The sequence below is a fragment of the Sus scrofa genome, chromosome 18, assembly GCF_000003025.6.
Source record: "Sus scrofa isolate TJ Tabasco breed Duroc chromosome 18, Sscrofa11.1, whole genome shotgun sequence".
NCBI lineage: Eukaryota > Metazoa > Chordata > Mammalia > Artiodactyla > Suidae > Sus > Sus scrofa.
This window is the reverse complement of record NC_010460.4, coordinates 23,551,265-23,565,084: the sequence shown is the minus strand read 5'-3', so window position 1 is coordinate 23,565,084 and position 13,820 is coordinate 23,551,265.

The window sequence follows — 13,820 nt, the reverse complement described above, 5'->3', positions numbered from 1 at the left end:
ACAGTGGTTTGTAATCAGACATGAGATTTGGTGTCTTATCTCCCAGAAATATCAAGGATGTTGAGAGCATCTGTGAGGTCCAGCCGAAGCCCTACACTGCTTCAAGTCTCAGCGGATCCCTCAAATCCACGGAAGCCAGCTCCAGAGAGCTACCTGGGACATCCACCCCTCAGACACAGCACAGACAGGCTGTGTACTGCTGGTGACTGTTAATACTGAAATTGATTCTTGACACAAAGTTTAATGTGAGTATTGAGGAGAAAGTTTGGTATTTTAAAAAAGAATAAGTTGATTACAAGAACCATAAAATAGATTTTAAAAAAGAATAAGCTGGTTGCAAGAACCGTAAAATAGATTTGATATCCTAATTAACCTTTTTTTTTTTAAATTTTCAAGTAAGATTAGGAGGGTAAACGTAGTGTATTTTAGGCACAACAAGGCATCCAACAAGCCTCCTATGATATCCTTGAGGACATGATGGTGAAGTATGTACCATAATATTAAGCGAATTCATTTCAAGGCTGGCCAAATAAAGTAAGCAAGTAAGGAAGGTTCTGTTCTTGACCCTATATTATTTATCTTTTTTTATAAATGATTTGATTGAAGACACATAATAACACGTTTTTGTCCAATTTGAATTGTGATCAAAGCTGGAAGAGCACACTAGCACTATAATCAATCAGACTAAGATTGGCTATAAGATTGTGACATGCTGGAATGCTCAGGAGAAAAACTGTAATTTGAAAGACTATGAGCTCCCTTTTTTGGGTTAAAACATAATTTGAACAGATATGGTTACTGTATGGTTGAGCCGTCTGAAAAAGTCCTGAGCATTTTAGTTGATCTGAAGTTTATCATGATCTGAAGTTTATCATGATTATTATCAAGATGTGCCATAATTGCTGAAAAGCTGAAAGTATTAGCATGCTACAGGGAAGCCAGCTCCCTTTGTAGAGAAACTTCCTATTCTCCAGGCTCAGCAATGGACAGTCTCCAGATAGGGAGGGGTTGCTGGACCTCACAGCTCTCATCCTTTAAGAGATGTCATTGGCACTGAACAAACTGTACCCCAAATATCCTCATTCTGGCACAAGCCATAATTTATCTTCAGGCTCCAGAAAACTAGTGGGAATTTCTACCCAGAGATTGCTATAAACAATTGGCCTCAGAGTTCCCATCATGGCTCAGTGGAAATGAATCTGACTAGGATCCATGAGGACACAGGTTCAACCCCTGGTCTTGCTCAGTGGGTTAAGGATCTGGCACTGCTGTGAGCTGTAGGGTGTAGACTCGGCTTGGATCTGGCGTTGCTGTGGCTATGGCATAGGCCAGCAGCTACAGCTCCAATTGCACCCGTGGCCTGGGAACTTCCATATGCCATGGGCGTGGCCCTAGAAAGCAAAAATAAATAAATAAATAAATTTTAAAAATAATATAGGTAAGTTTATGCTCTTATCAAAACATTTTATAATTTGGGGCCTTTTAGCTGACTTTGAGTTAAATTTGGTTTAGCATTAATTCAGAAAATTTAATAGTAAATCCTGAAAAAAATGTAAGCTAAGCAGAACTGCATAAATAAAATTTCTTCTGGACTAGTTTTTAAACATATAAATAAACATATATAATTTTATATAGGTTACCCTCAAAAAGGAATTATAGTCACACAGTGATTTGCAATTTCCCTTTTCATATTTTTAGTTTTTTAGTTTTTTTAAAATTTATTTATTTTTTGCTTTTTAGGACTGTACCTGTGTCATATGGAAGTTCCCAGGCTAGGAGTCAAATCGGAGCAGCAGCTGCAGGTCTACGCCACAGCCATAGCAAGTCTGGGGTCTGAGTTGCATTGTAGGGACTGACAGCTTTAGGACTGTGGAGCATGAATCTGAGCGTTTTACTCTTGGATGTCCATGGCTCAAATCCAATTATTTTCCCATCAACAAACTGCTCTTCTGTGTGCACAACTCTGATACAAAACTGTGCCTATATATCACAAATCAACTCAACTTTTCTTGATAAAATAGTTTCCAGAATAATTATTACAATAATACTTCTCTGGAAATTTTTAAATGAGTTTAAAGAACTAATATTTGGAAGATTTGTATAGTGAGAAAGACTCTATGGAACAAGTAGTACAATTCCTTTGTTTTATAGATGAAGAAACTGAGATTCAAAGAGGGCAATGAGGCAAGTAAATGTATAGTCGAGCTGGAAGGAGACCCCAAGTTGTTATTTTTTATCTCCCAATTCAGTGCTCTGTCTATTCTAAAAAAAAAATTGGTAACTGGGGAGTTCCCTTCTTGGCTCAGTGGTTAAAGAACCTGACTGGGATCCATGAGGATGTAGGTTCCATCCCTGGTCTTACTCGGTGGGTTAAGGATCCAGCGTTGCCGTGAGCTTTGGTGTAGGTCACAGACGAAGGTAGGATCTGATATTGCTGTTGCTGTGGCTGTGGTGTAGACAGCTACAGCTCTGATTCAACACCTAGCCTGGGAACCTCCATATGTTGCAGGAGCAGCTCTGAAAAAGCAAAAAAAAAAAAAAAAAAAAAAAAAAGGGTAACTGGAATTTTTGATGACCAAATTAAACACAGTAAATTAATATTCTTTCAAATGCTTAATAAGCAATTATAATAAGTACTTTTTTAACATGATGAAGGTGGAAACTTGAAAATTTGTTAAGCAAGTGAATGGTTCATTGAGTTCTTTTTTTGTTTTATACACATACACATTTTCATTGTAATGGAATTGCTAAAAGGAATATGTTTGACTGAGTTAAACAATTTTATGGCACTTCTGGAATCACTAGTTTTCTCACAGTTGTCATGGAAGGGTGATTCTCTTGACATAAAAGGAAGGTCTCAAAAGACCAGCTCTTTAAACCCTGAACACTGTTCCCAGTTGGGATGCTGGCTGCTTGGTATTAAACAACAAAGATGCCTTGCCTTTTTGAGTAAAAATGAAGAAGCAATGATTTGGAAATTTAATTGTAAAGAGCACATAATGAAGAAAACATCCCTATGTATAGAGCAATGGAAATTTCCTTGTGCAGAAACAAAACGAAAGGTGTCATCGATTGAGGGCGTTTTCCATTTTTCATTCCCATTGATAATTTATGGCTGCCTTTTCTACTGTGCTTAAATCTAATCATGAAAGGGTATTTTTCAATTGCTCTGAAAACAGGAAAGAAGCAACATTAATATACTATATTCCCAGTAGGGTTAAAAATGAAAGAAAAAACAGGTGTTTATGTCAATTCTTTTTCCACTCCAGGGTCTCTTTGAATAATGAGTTTCTTGAGCATTTTAAGTGTGTTAGGATTGCCTATAAATCAATTTAAACAAGTAGTGTCTGGAACAATCTATTTTATAAAACAAGGATAATTGCTTATGTCAAATTTCTGAAAAGAAATAAGTATTCACATATGGGAAGAGAACACAAGCCTCTTTAAAAAAAATATGTACACCAAGAGAAAAGTTATATATATTATAGTTTTCTAGTTTCTAGCCATATGTGGAGACCGTGTAAGGATACTACTCATACATTAGGTTTCTATTTCCTATTAATTTTTACACTAGTTTAATTGTCAGTTGACTTAACACTGAATAAATGATGTGGCCTCTGCAGTAATAAGGTAATAGCTTAAGCTTAATTCTGAAAATGTGTGCTATGAAGACAGAATGTTGATTTCTACTTAAACATCTCTTATTGGGTGGGAGGCATTTGAATTCCTAAATGAAAAAGTATCTTGCCAATTCCCCAAAAATCACAGTGGGAACTGGACTTAAACTCTGATTTCTTCCTTTGCAGGATTACTCCTGTGTTGCCTAGACATCAGCTCACCTTTTAGTGCCCTAGTTTAACTTTTTTGCTGCCTTGCTTATGGACTCAGATGGGATACTAAGTAATATCTTTTATACATTTGCTATTTCTCTTTTTTTGCTCAGGATTTTGTTAAATGTTTGTAGGACATAACTTTTTTTTTTTTTTTTTTTTTTTTTTTTTTTTTTTTTGCTTTCTATGGCTGCACCTGCAGCATATGGAAGTTCCCACACTAGGGGTGAAATTGGAGCTACAGCTGCCAGCCTACACCACAGCCACAGCAACTCAGGGTCTGAGCCGGATCTGCAACCTACACCACAGCTCATGGCAATGCTGGATCCTTAACCCACTGAGCAAGGCCAGGGATTGAACCCACATCCTCATAGATCCTAGTTGAGTTTGTTTCCGCTGCACCACAATGGGAACTCCCAGAACTAGTCTATAACAAAGAATTTTGTAGTCGATGTTGGCTTTACTTCTTTTATTCAACATGTATTTATTGAGTTCTAATGTATATCTGTGAAGGAAGGAGACAAAGATTCCTGCTTGTGGAAATTCTAGAGCAGAGATAATCAATTATCATCAAGAGACAACTTATATTGAATGTTGGAAGGCAATAAGTGCTACAGAAAAGAGGGAAAAAGCAGAGTAAAGCTTCCCTAATGCACTGGACTTGTAGATGAGCAAAATTTGCCACCCCAAATAGCCTTTGGGCATGCAGATTATTTCATGCCGAAAACTATCAAAGCCCAACAACTCAGGAAAAATCTTTGACCATCCCCCTAACTGCCTAAAAGACTTTAGATGGAGGGCCTGTTCCCAGAACAGAATTCTTACCAGTGCTATCTGTAAAGAATCTGAGCTAGGCGTGGTTGGGAAAACTTGAAACCGCCTAGAGATCAGTTATTTCACTCTGTGTCCCTTTGTTTCTGCATAGCCCAGCCAACATCTCTTTACCAAGCATTTGCTTTTCCATCACAGTGTGGATTTTCTTCCTCCCCTTTGAAATTCCAAACCACTATACCCAACACCCTTTTTTGTCTTTAGCTGATGCTGATGACAATGATATTTAACGTAAGGGCTTTGGCCATTTGGGTGAGTCATTCAATTCTTCTGGGTCTCTCCCATGTATCCATATTATTAAACTTCTGTTTGATTTTCTCCTGTTAATCTGTCTTCTGTCAATTTAATTCTTAGACTAGCAGAAGAACCTAGAAGAGTAGGGGGAAGTTTCTTCCTCCTTGACAGAGTTAACCAGGTAAAGAAGCAAGGTGAAGCATTCAAGGCAAAATAGCCCATGCACATGGGCCACGGTGGAAGGGATAGTGAAAGGAAGGACTTCAAGGCCATTGTGGCTTACATGCGGAGGACAGGGGGAGTGAGCAAGGTTCAATAAGAGACTAATTCTGTTAGGGAGCTTTGCCCTTAGAGGTAAACCTCATCCTCTTCTTTAAATGTCAATTAGCAATTTAATTGCAATGTTTTGTTTTAATTGTATTTATTTATTTATTTATCATGGCCACACCTGCAGCATATGGAAGTTCCTGGGCCAGGGATCAAATCTGAGCTGCAGCTGTGACCTACACCACAGCTTCTATAACACTGGGTCCTTTTAACCCACTGTGCCAGGCCAGGGATCAAACCCACATAGGCACAGAGACAACAGCAGGTCCCTAACCTGCTGTGCCACTGTGGGAACTACTATTTGCTTTCATTTTTAATTTTTTTTTTTTTTTAGTACAAGCACTACTAGTTTTCTTTTTACAGTGATAATATTATTTTTATTTTATCATCAATTTATTCAAAAATCAAGTGAGTTTTAATGATCTTATAATCAACATGATTAAAGATGTGCATAGACTCAGAAAAACCTATGACGGTGGTATGGATGTGATTCGAGTTTGAGAAACATTATACAAAGCCAGTGTTTGGCAAATTATGGCCCTTGGGCCAAATCCGGCTCTCCACATGCTTTTATAAATAACATATTGGAACACAGTAACGTCCATTTGTTTATTATTGCCTGTGGCTGCTCTCCCCTACACTGGCAGAGTGGAGTAGTTGACGCAAAGACTGGATGGTCCAGAAAACCTAAAATAATTGCTATCTAGCCTTTTGCGGAAAAAATTTGCTGACCCCTTTACCAACCTACACTATTAAAGCACTTTTTAAAAATACTATCAGTATAACCATGACTTTATAAGGCACAGATACATTTAACAGCCAAACTTGTCCTTTCACTATATTGTCCTTTTTCTGTATTCAAGACAGTTTCATGCCTTTCTACAGAGAAGGAGCACATCAGGACACCTAAGGCTTGAGGCCATCTGAGAACACTGGGCTATTATGAGAGTTTCTTTGTTTACTGTTTGACAGGATGGATTCTGCCTTCTCCTCAAATTCTGTTTGATCAGAAACATGATGGCACAATAAAGGGAACTGATGAATTACTGAGGCCCTGAGGCTCCACTTAAGTTTAGAGTAAAATAAAAAGCAAAAAAAAAAAAAAAAATTAGAATAAAAGTGCACTTCAAAGGATCCTAGTGAATAACTTTGAATTCTAGATGGGGTAGAGGCAGGGAGACTTGGGTTGAGGGAACTAGAAACCATAATTCTTCGATGAGCGTTGGTACAGCTACCTAAGGGTTGTTTCACCTGGTGGTTGAGGTTCTGCCGCAATCTGGTTTCATGTTCCTTTCCAGCTTAACAAATATTCTGAGTAGGTCTTCCATAATCAGTGTTTTTGCAAAAGGGCATTTCTGCCCATTATCTGTGTATATCCTGAGCACTGTTTCCAGTGCTTGACATCTATGACCTCACTTCGTCCTTACACTGATATCAATGAGTTGTGATCATGCTTCTTTTGCAAAGGAGGGATTGGAAGCACAGACAGGTTTAATAACCTGCTCAAGAAAGAGCCAGTGGCTGGAAATAGGCACAGTGGGGATTTGAATCCTGGATGTGATTCCAGTGCCTGTTTTTTAATCACTGCTCTTGTCTGCCTCTGCTTTGATCTGGACACCCTGCTGAAGGCACAGTGTAAAAGTATCGTTACAGACCCAAACTTGAATATGCTCCCCTGCACCTCAGGAAAGAAAATCTACTGACACAAGGCTGTGGTGAAGAAAAGTGCAGCAGGAGTCCAGTGCTCAAAACATCGAATCTCCCTGATGGGGTTTGGGAAAGCATTTTAAAAGCCAGGATGAGGAAAGCTGAGTCCCCAGGGGTGTGTGATCAACTGGTACGCAATTCTCTGATTGGTTGGTGTTGAGGTTACAGGGGTTAACATGATCAATTCTTAAGTGCCAGGAGGTCTGGGGGCTTCATGCTTATGGTCATTGTAAGGTGAGCGCAGAGAAAAAGAGAACGAGCTGGGTGTTCAGTCGAAGAGAAGAAAATTTATTAGAGGGGAAAGGGAGAGGGTGACTGACCCTTGAGAAGAGCCAGTCCCTGCCCTTCTCACGGGGCCTTCTTATACCCCACGGATGGGAAACTGGATTCCCTGAAGCAGGTGGGAGTTTAGTTTATCTGTTGCCTGCAGCTGAACTCTGGTGGTCATGTAGTCATGGGAAAATCAGAGGTGTGTGATGTCCCACAGTGAAGGGGGAAGGGTCTCATCGTCTCGGAAAAGTCGGCACCATCGGGGAAATCAGGGTGTGGCTTGGGCAAGGTGGTCCATCTCATGGGTCAGCATAAAGAGCCATTTTAACAATGAGCCTCCATGTAGCCCCTAACAGTCATTAAGTAGTTAATTTGTTCCATTGGGTGGTAATTTTGACATCTGTAAAACAACTCAGGAAATGTGTATCAGATACTGTTGTCTAGGTTCTTCAGAAAGAAGCAGAGAATGCAGGGGAGGGTCTGTCCTGGGAAGACCCCATAGGGTTCTGCTTGGCTATAATCACACACCCAAGCTTAAAAGGCAGAGGTGTCGCTGAAACTCCGCTTCTGTCCACCAGTGCCGAATAGAAATGTGGAGACTGAGTTTTGGGTGAAGGAGAAAAAAAATAGCTATTATTGCTTTGCCAGGCAAAGGAGGCCACGGCAGGCTAATGCCTTAAAGACTGTGCCCTCCTTTAGGAAGAGCTGCAGGGAGTTTTATAGTAAAAGGGAGAAAAACAGGTTTTAGGATAAGAATCAGGGGTGAGGGAAAATATGCATTCTTCTTTCTTGGGGGACTCTTTAGTTATGGAGGTTGGGAGTGGAAAATTGGGTGGCAGATAGGGATTAGGGTAGGTGCAAACTTGCATTCTTCAAAGATGGTGTTTAGTAGCCCCAGAACTCGTTCTGGTGGTTCTCCTTCTTTCAGGAATGAAGAATGCTTCCATCAGGTAGTTAACATCTTTCATTTGTTGGGGCTTTTAGTTCTGTAGGAGAGCTCAAAGATATTGTTATGTGTATCCCTTGAAGGGGAGCCAGGACCTTGCCCCAAGGCTGTACTCTTGTTTCCTGACTGTTCCTCCCTCGTCTTTGCATCCCCTTCCTTCCCTGATCAGCACCTGTCTGAACCTGCCCCTAGGATCTCAGGGAAGGTTGTGGGGACTGAAGGAGGCCCATTTTCTAAAAACAAGAAATAGGGGACACAGAATGGCTTTTGTGCCAGGAGCCCCATAGGGCCCTGCTGGGTTACAGACTCTCTCTTGAAAGGTTGACCTAAAACAAATTGACTGCCAGTTATTTCTCCAGCAAAAATGGGTTTATTCGGGATTAACAGAGAATTGCAATTCAAGGTCTGCAGCCCTGGTGAACCATGTACAAATCCCCAGCAAAAGTGGAAAGAAGAACTCTTACAGATGGAAAGGAAATTTAGCAGGAAGTAAACAGAGTCCATGGCTTTTCATTGGCTGGGTTGTAGAAGACAGCTATGCTCGCCACAAGTGACTGATTCTCTTTGGCTGAGAAGAGTCTTTCTTCTTCCTGGTTGGTTCCCCTACATCACAGGGTGTGAGAGCTCCCCCTTCTGGTCTCCTGACTCCATTGAATCGAAGTTTCTTGTCTTTCGCCTTATTTTATTTTATTTATTTTATTTTATTTTGTTTTATTTTATTTTAGGGCCACATCGGAGGCATATGGAGGTTCCCAAGCTAGGAGTTGAATCAGAGCTATAGCTGCCGACCTACCCTACAGCTCATGGCTACACCGGATCCTTAACTTACTGAGCAAGGCCAGGGATGAAACTTGCAAACTCATGGTTACTCGTTGGGTTTGTTAACCATTGAGCCATGACTCAGGTGAACTCCTTGAATTGAGGTTTCTGTTTATTAAATTTTTACAAAGGGGTAAATATTCTTTGGGTCAATCCTTGAAGAAGAGAGAGGAATTTAAGCAGGAAGCTGAGACTAGGAGCGCTGGCCAGGACTGAAGAAAGAATTCCTCTGCCCTCACCTGGTGTTTTTCTCTTCACACTAGACTTTCGGGGAGGCAGAAGTTTAGACATTACCTCTTGGCTCTGAGTTGCCTCCATCAGCCCCTTTGTGTGGGTTCAAGGCCTTGAAACGAGGAATTTTTAGGTGAACCACAGGAAATGGGGAGATGCTGAAAAATTTTAAGCAAAGAATATATATATGTGTGTGTGTATACACACTTTAAAAGAAAACTCTCTGGAGCTTTCTTGAGAATATATTGATGAGACTCATGTAGCGTTGAGTACATGCTGTTGCAAATCTGCACAGAGGACGGTGGGGAGAGCACGGTGTGGATGCCGCCACCTCCGCCGCAGGGAGGCCAGGGGAGACAGGCTGGATGGCCACCACTTTGGCAACTTGGAGGTCACTGGTGACCTTGACCAGAAAAATTTCCATGAGTAGTAGATACACAGCCTACTTAGAGTGGGTTCAGGAGCGAACGAGCAGTTAGAAAGTAAAAACTGCCATTTGTTGGGCCCAGGACAAGCCACCCCCAAATGTGCCTCAATGGCAGAGGGATTATTTTGAATTAAAGTTACTTGGGAAATGGCCAATGTAAGGGGGACACTTTGACCCTCCTCTCTGTCTCCCTGAAAGCAGGAAACAAATCTCCCTTGTGCAAGGTGCGCTTTCTCTACCTGGAGGTAGAAAAACATCCTTATCATCAAAGATAGGGAATTCAGGGCCAATAAGCCTATATAAACAAACTTTTAACTTCAGGATTAATTTACCACCCAAACACAAAATTTGCTTAAATGTCTTACTAATTAAGCACCCAAACAAACGTAAGTTTCTTTTCTCTCTCTCTCTTTTTTTTTTTTTTTGGCCTCACCCACGTCATGCAAATGTCCTCAGGTCAGGGATCCAACCTGCTCCACAGCAGTGACTTAACGTTCTACTCTTTGAGCCAAGGCTCAGGTGACATGGACTGTGTTTACATTTCAAGGATATTCTAAGAGTGATAAGTTTGAGATGTCTCTTAAGAATACTTTTGTTCTCTCGGGGTCAGAATTTCGAAAAGATATTTTATCAAGCTGTCTTTCTCTACAGTTTCGATATGTCAAAAAAGCTCCATCCTGGCCATTTAAGAGGTAAGAATTTGCAAGCACTGGCTTCCTTCTGATGTGTATAAGAAGCCAGCAAGAGTTCCAGCGCGTGGCCGTGGGTCAGGAAGCTGTGTGGCATTTGAGGCATGGTTTTCCATTATTAATTTGGCAGCCTAATTCAGATATGATCTGAACAATGTTCTGAGGGCAGTGTGATGTATCAGATGTGTGCTGCTTCTGAGTCTGTTAGGGATGGAGTAGGCACAGGTGGTTGTAGAAGTCCCAGTAAAGGATCATAGATAGAGAGGGGAATCTAGGGGATACTGGGAGATCACTGTATGTTAATAAATTGCTCGAAAAAGCCATCAGAACAAGGCAGGCTTGCTTGACTCGTGGAGGTGCAAGAATTGCCTCAGGTCATTGGATGAGGGATGTGGTGAGGCCTGCATTCAGATTCAGACCAAGGGCAAGAGTTTGAGGATTGCCCTTCTGCTGATTTGACTACACAGCTTACTGGATACCATGGAGGAGCTACTACTCCCAGAAAGGAAAAGGCGGTCTTTTCTGACCTCCACTCCCCTTGGATGATAAAACTGTAGCCCGCCAGATTCTTGGGGCAGAGCCTCCTAGCTTGCCCCTAGTATCTCTCACAAGCATCCTAACCTAATAAATCTATTTCTTGCCTAGCACTTTGTCTCTTGCTGAATTCCTTCTGCGCAGAGGCATGAAGAACCTGAACTTCACCAAGTCCAGACATTGGGTGAGTGATTCTAATTTAAACCTGTGGGTTCAAGTCCCATTCTGGGTTTAGGCTGGGTTCGAGTCCCGGCAGGCAGGTGGGTTCTAGTCCCTGTCTGTGTTCTGGCTAGGTTCAGGCCATTTGTGCTGTCAGTTTCAGGTCTAGCTCTTTACCATGGGGTAGGTTTTACTGTTTCTCCCTCCAGCAGCCTAATACTGCTGTGGGAGCTCAGAGCACTAAGTGATCAGCCCATAGTTCATCCCAGGGGAGGAAAATTGTCTTAATGGTGGTAGTAGGATCTCCTATGGGACCACTGCACATCACAAGGATTGATCCTCAGACACTTCTGCTAGGTTCTTAGTTGCCTGAGAATGACATAGGAGTGATATGCAATTCTATCTAAATGTCTAATGATTAATATGCATAAATCTACTTGTCTTGAGATATCTCAATTAGATGCCTTTTGCTAAAGCATAATGCCAAGGAGGAAAACATTGTCCTCTACCCTTCTAGATCCTTCTGGCTGGTCTATGAATTAAATTGACATGAAACAGATTAACAGGAAAATCAAACAAGAGTTTAATAACACGTGTACCTGGGAGAACTGAGTAACTTGCCCAGATGCCTGAAGCCCTCCCCTTAAATACCATCTTCAGCCAAAGACAGAAGAAAGTGTTGGTGTAATGGTTATGGTTTTAGAGAGGAGAAAGGCAATGCACGTAGCAATGGAGAAGCAGATGTTCAGTAAAGAGATATCTGCTGGGCTCTGCAGAGACAAAGAGCAGGACAAAGAGTGGACTGATCTCTAGGCTCTCCCAGGTTTACCCCATCACATCTGATCCATAGTCTTTGCAGATATTTCTGGTGATAGCTCTATTCTGGGAATAAGCCATGTATCTAAATTCTGTTAAGCAGTTAATGGCAGAGGTAACAAGGAAAATTTCCTGAGTCTCCTGGTTCTTAAAAACAATCAGTCTAAATGAATCCTAACGTCAAAGGGATATACTTTGAAGTGGCACATTTGCTCCCTTACACCAAGCAATCTCCTCTTTCTTACGAGAAATGAAATAAATTCTTACAGAAAATATGTAAGCATTAAAATCATATTTCAATGCAGTATTGAGTGTATCAAAACAGTTCAATCGGATTTATTATTATTATTTTTTGGTCTTATTCTCTTTTGTAGTTTTTGAATTTTGTGCCATATAAAAGGGTATATCCACTTTTATAACTGAAATGTTATAAAAAAATAAAATTTAACTAATTCATTTGAGCCTTAAAGCAAGCATTTAAGCATCATTTCTCTGAGACTATATCAATATTTGAGTGATAAAAATACACAATTCAATTTTTTTTTGCCTTTTTTTTTTTTCAGTGCCACACCCACGGCATATGGAATTTCCCAGGCTAGGGGTCGAATGGGAGCTATAGCTGCTGGCCTATGCCACAGCCACAACAATACCAGATCCAAGCCTTGTCTGCAACCTATACCACAGCTCACAGCAATGCCAGATCTTTAACCCACTGAATGAGGCCAGGGATCAAACCCGCAACCTCATGGTTCCTAGTTGGATTCGTTTCCACTGCGCCATGATGGGAACTCCCCACACAATTCAATTTTATTCCTAATTAATATTACTAAAGTTAAACTATATCCATACTTGACAAGTTTATAACAAGGCATATTTTTAAAATATGCTACTATAACATGCTAATGTAACCATTCCTCAGGGGCCACTAAATAATAAATACATTCAAGAAGAAAGCAAGGTCATCTTAAAAGATGAAAGACTTGCAAATTTCTGTTTGAAAATGTTAAGCAAATTACTTTGATATGCTTGTCTGTTAAACATTGTAAAAGGGTTCAGTTGTATGGATCATTTAACATACCATGAAAAGTAATAAAAAGAACCCTCACACTAATCCAAGAAAGTTATTAACATATATTTAGATGTATCACATTTATATTTACCACTTATGAGGTAATTTCACAATGTTATCTTTTTATGATGATGTTTTTTGTTTTAATATGGATAGCTTCTAACTCTGAGATAAGGGCTAGGATAGACAAGTAGAAAAATAAAGTGTTTATATACAGTCGTAATTCTAGTCTGAGATATTCTATTACTAAGTCCTTCCCTCTTATTTGCACGTCTATAGCCTACGGCTAGGTGAATTTTTTACTTTTGGGGGACGATGCAGAAATAGGTCAGGTACCAGGCTCTCCCCTCTTAGGTTGGCAAGTTGGTAAATTGTAGCACAGATCAGTCTGTTACAGGCTCAGAGTCAGCTCATACTCACACTCTCTGGGGAAGAAAAATAGTGACTCTCTAGAGAATTCATAGCCATTACACCTGGGATTTCACCCAGCACATCTGTGCCCTCCTAGAGAAGTGTCCTTAACATCACCCTGATCACACAGTGCTTGCCTGCAAGCAGCAATTAGAAGGGGTGTCTCACCTCTCCTGCTAAAAATAGGCACTCTGAAACCTAGCCTGTAGCAGTCTGAGGGAGGATAATAGAGGGTGGGGGACCTACTGTCTACCCTACTCAGAAGTGCTACCTCCATTTCTTTGGTAACTCCAGGTCCTGGAATTTGCCAGCACCAGTCTTTAAATTCTGTTATTTCCTCCTGGGAACAGATGGAAATTGCTCAGACTTGCCTTGTGTTTAGATTACTCCTAAAGCCACTTAATTTTCAATTGCCAATAGTTGCCTTGGTGTGAAAATACTCACACCTCAATTGGTGTGAAAATACTAGGATTGATGCACTCATTAGAATAGTCTTGGACGGGGAGTTCCCAGTGAGGCT